Genomic DNA, 5214 nt, shown 5'->3' on the forward strand with positions numbered 1-5214 from the left:
TGCTGACTCATAGCAACATCCTGTGGATTTCTGAGACTATAACTCTTTATAGGCATAGAAAGGTCAGTCTTTCTCCGAAGGAAGTGCTGGTGGTTTCAAATTGCTGACCATGTGAATCACAGCCCAATGGGTAACCACTACATCACCAGGGCTCATGTTGTGTATGTGTGTGTGTGTGTGTGTGTACATACACAAGAAAATGGCTCATGCAGTTGTAGAAGTGGATAAATCCAAGACCAGGGAGCCTCCAAATCTTGAAGTTTCTTTTGCCTTCTTATAGCTGTGGGAGCAGATGAACACAACACTTACAGAAGTGAATGAATCTAAGGTTGGCTGGTGTGTTAGTACAGGTTGACTAGAGAAACAACGTCATAGACACTCATATGTGTATAAGAAAGAGCTTTATATAAAATAGTATATTAAGAAAACATCCCAGCCCAGTCCAGATCAAGTCCATAAGTCTGATATTAGCCCATATGTCTGATATCATAATTTCCTTTTCAGACTCACGCAACACATGCAGTGATGCCAAATACGGGAATATCACAGGTCAGTGGGTGGAAGGTCTTGTGGATGCAGTGGTGGTGGAAGCATCTCAGTGTTGGCATGGGTCTCCACGTGGCTCCTCCAGCCCCAGAGCTTTGGTTCCATCAGGGGTCTCCATATGGCTTGTCAGCAGGAATACAAGCGAGTGTCTGTGTGTATCTGGCCTCAAGTCAGCCATTTATCTCTGTTGCACCTCCAAATGAGCTGCAACCTGATTGACAGGCTAGACTCCACTCTGATTGACAGGCTCGGTTCCACCCTTTCACAAGTGGGCAGGAGATTATGTAACTGCCACAGCAGGTCACAAGGCAGACTGCTGACAGCTTCCAGGCTAGGCAGGCAATATGGCAATATGGTAGGCTTTTGGTTCAAGTACAAAGAATCAGAGTTTGATAGACCACATGCAGAATCCAAACCCACCAAAAAGCAAACAATCTTTTCATAAATGTCTAGCTATATTGGAAGCAGACCATACCTTCAAGGAAATGTCATTTTGATTGGTTGCATCTGGACTGTGAAATGAGTAAGGATGTTGCATCCCACCCTAATGTTCTTGCAACTGGTTGGCTGTGATTACATCACGGTAAGTCAGGTCCCGGAAGATTAAGAGGTGTTAACTGTCAAACCACTGGTAATCTTGGCTCTCCAATTCAACATAAAACCTAACTATCACAAGCTATAATTTGGCTATTTCTCCTTGTATTTCTATCAGTTATTTTTGTAAATATTTTAAAGCTCCACATGTAGGATTGCTACTTTTTCTGAATGAATTGACCATTTATCATTATGCCATGTCCCTCTTTATCTGTGGCAGTATTCAGTATTCTAGAGTCCTACTTTGTCTGGTATTAATAAAGCAACATCACCTTTTTAAATATTCCATGAATACTTAAATGGAATAGCTGGCTTCCCTGGTGATGTAGTGGTTACACATTGGGCTATGATTCACAGTTTTTAAAGATTCTGATAAATAAGCAAACAGAATGTTTAGTAGGAATCTCAATCCCAATAACTCGGCTTTCATCAAATTGCTTATCACTCCAAATTAAAAACTGACTTAACAATAGTCAGAACTATCTCAGAACCCAATTCTATAGAACTGTGATACAGAAAGTGTTTTTTAACACAAAATTACAAACTTAATGTTGATAATCTTTACTAAAACAACTGAATGACCTTTGATATCTTTTTATTTGCTCAATAATGTATTTCTTTTGAGTCCAATAAAACATTGTGCCTTAATTTGTTCAGGAATAGTGGTACAATAAAATGTAGGCTTAAGTATGAAAACCTTGTCATGCAATTTACTACTTTTTTAGGGGGGTAAGCTTACAATGTTGCAAAAAATCATGACATTATAAAGCTATAATAAAGCATCCACATAATTTTCCTCCTTTCTATACTAAGCCATTAAAGAAAACTATATTAACTATAGTTACGAGAAAAATAATGTTTTATTTTTGTAATGTTTGGCATGTTTTATTTTTAAAAATATTGCAGCTTTCATTTTTTATACAGGTAAATTTTAATTTTATTTTACATGTAAAAGTAAAATAAATATAATTATTGTCTTCTAGGTTCAAAAAGGGATTAATTATCATTCTTAACTTGGCAAATCTAGACTTATTTCTAAACAGCTGTTGATTTATTTATTTCTATGGAGTTTTGATTTAAGCCATTGGAATTTTTCAATCTATTAGTAGAAGACACCACTAGGAAATTAAAAAACACAAAATGCAAACATATGCTGTTACCAAGTGTGTTTAAAATGAGATTCTTGAAGCTGACATTGTCAGCCTTTGGAAAGGAAAGATGCATATCCTTGAACTCCTTATGTCTAGCACAGATCCTCTGAGAAACAAAAACAAAAATCAATTGACCTATGGGTTTGTCTAGAGCTGAGCTCTGTTAAAGGAAGCTATAGTGGGAAAGTTCAGCTCTCAGGTCATAGATTGGTGAAGGTAAACAATAGGGAATTAGATGCTAGTAGTGGACTAGAGATCCATAATGCTAATGAGCCAGTGTAGGTCAAGTCTCTTATGAAACAGCCGAGGATCAAGGATGGGTTAGCCCCAAGTGCAGCATAGGATTGAGAGTTGAAGTAGAAGAGGTCATCCCAGGCTTTCTGAGACAGACTAATACAATACCAAATGTTACTGCTGAGAGTGAAAAGCATTTCTTAGAACAAAAAAAAAAACCCCATTGTTCATTAATTTAAAGACAGGAATGTCACAAAAGAAGAATATTGTATTTTCTATCACAGTATTAATTGAGGACAGCAATGCTAAGGAAAGAGTCATAGGATAGATTATACATAAAAGATTACCACAACCCAAGATTATGGGGCATGACTTGTTAAACACTAATGACGTTAGCTGCTATAGCTGGATGTGTGGGATGTTTTTCAGGTAATGTTATAATCATAGTGGTGTATAAGAGAGAAATTCATTTTCATAATCAAATAACAGCAGAAATTGAAAAAGCATTGCAAAATCCCTCAAGAACTATTTCAAGTTTGCAAAAACAATTATATCTATACAAAGAATGCAGGCAGTAAGTATTTATTTTATTGAGATACAGTCAATTAATTGCCATAATCTCTTACACATTTTAAAGTTTAGCTTTTAATGCTTGTGACTATAATCCCATTTTGCATGCAATTCTCTGCTATGTTGTGTTCATCTGTGTTGACTAGAGAAACAAATCCAGTGACAGTGATATATGTATAAGAGTTTTATATCAAAGAGTAATTGTGTATTAAGAAAACATCCCAGTCCAGTCCATATCGAGCACATAAGTCCTATATTAGCCCATAAATCCAATACTAGTTCATAAATCTCTCTTCAGACTCACACAGCACATGCAACGATGCAAAATGCAGGAAGATCACAGGCCAGTGAGCACAAAGTCTTGTAGATCCAGTGGCGGAAGCATCTCCAGGGCTCTCCCAGGTCTCAGTGTGGCTCCACATGCTTGTCAAAAGAAAGGTGAAGCAGAGAGACAGAGGCTCTCACAGGGCTCAACAATTCTCTGGGTGGCTTCTCAACAGGAAGACAAAGGCAGAGAAAGAGAAGAAGTTCACAGAATCCTCATGAGAAGGCCACGCCCACAGGGAGGCATCATCAGTCTGTGACCTGATTGACACACCCCTAGACTCCAGCCCTACACCTGTTTTTCAAGTTGACATAAAATCATGTAACTACTACATATACTAATGGGCAGGATTAAGGTAGGATTAAGTTCCCATGTTTTGTTTTTCTTTTATTGGGGGTATGGTCTATGAAAAGACAAAAAAACATATCTTCATCAAAGCCAATTCTCTGTGTATAAAAACCATCTCAGAAATACCCAGAGGAAAAAGAAATTCAGGACCACTCGAAGAAGAGGCATTGGAAGAAAAGCCATTAGTGGAACACATTTGAGATCTCTGTCTAAAGTGGTAGGGGCCAAGATCAGAGGCACCAGAGAGGGTGGCATACAGACCATAGGACAGAGCTAAGGAGCCAAGCTGAGACCAGGGGCAAGGAAAGTACACCATGAGGTAGACCAGACAAGCAGTGCCAGGACTAAGAGACTGTGAGTCAGGGTAGTGGGCTAGCTTGCTGGCTCACAGAGGCAGAAGCCAATTAACCACATGGCTGAGAGGTCAAGGACTAGAGAGAGAACTGGCTCCTGGCTGAGGAGAGATGTGGGCCAATGCCTGTATCCTTTCCGTTTACTGGTTCTGACTGTGGTCACCTGTTCTCTTCCCTAACAAATCCCCCTTAGTTGTATATCTTGTCTGTGAGTGCTGTGTGGCCATTGCAAGGGATTCTAAATCCCAGCAGAGTAGAGTGTCTCTGGAGGAATGGTTTGTGTCAGTGTAAATAAAGCATGTCTGTCCTCTGCTTTGTGACAATAAGAAAGCCAGAGGAGATCAGTGATGGCTCATTGTGCTGTTTGTATACGTTTATGTATTTTGTTATTGTCATTGAGCATATGCATAGCAAAATATACACTGATTCAACAGTTTCTAAAAGTACTATTCCGTGACATTGAGTACCTCTCTGGTTGTGCAATCATACTTACCCTTCTATTCTGAGCTGACTAGCATACACTTGCTGTCCTCTAAATTTCCTTTTTCATCTTTCAAGTGGCTGCTGTCAATTTGATTCAGTATAGATGGATCTTGAAAAAGCACATGCTCAAGGCAGACATTTCTTGTTTATGAAGCTAAACTTGACTTTAAAAAGACTTAAGGGGGAAAAGTCATTTTGCTGCAAAACACCCTGAGCAAGCCTTATGACAAAATGTGGTACTTGAATCATTTGATTAAAATGTTAGTAATTTTTAAAAAAAAAAACAAAACAAACAAAAAAAAAAAAATGTTAGTAATTTTAGTAAGTGTGTTAGTTTGGGTATATTAGAGAAACAAATCCACAGAAATTCATATGTATAAGAGATAGTTTTATATAAAGAGTAAGTGCACATCAAGAAAGCATCCCAACCCAGTGCTGCCCAAGCCCACATGTCCAACATAAGCCCATATGTCCAACACCAATCCACAATGTCCTCCTCCATCTCACAAAACACACGCAATGATGCCAACTGTAGGAGGAAAGCTGAATTAGTGAGTGTGTAAACATCTCAGCGCTGGCAGGGGTCTCCACACAGCTGCTCCAGCACCCA

General features: G+C 38.6%; 1 pseudogene; it reads left to right on the top strand.

The window, feature by feature from the left end:
- Positions 1-1075: 1075 nt before the first annotated feature.
- LOC115868252 overlaps positions 1076-5214 on the top strand; it is a 10525-nt pseudogene continuing 6386 nt past the window's right edge.

The sequence above is a fragment of the Echinops telfairi genome, unplaced genomic scaffold, assembly GCF_000313985.2.
Source record: "Echinops telfairi isolate 266 unplaced genomic scaffold, ASM31398v2 ScPeMD7_9;HRSCAF=40, whole genome shotgun sequence".
Classification (NCBI taxonomy): Eukaryota; Metazoa; Chordata; class Mammalia; order Afrosoricida; family Tenrecidae; genus Echinops; species Echinops telfairi.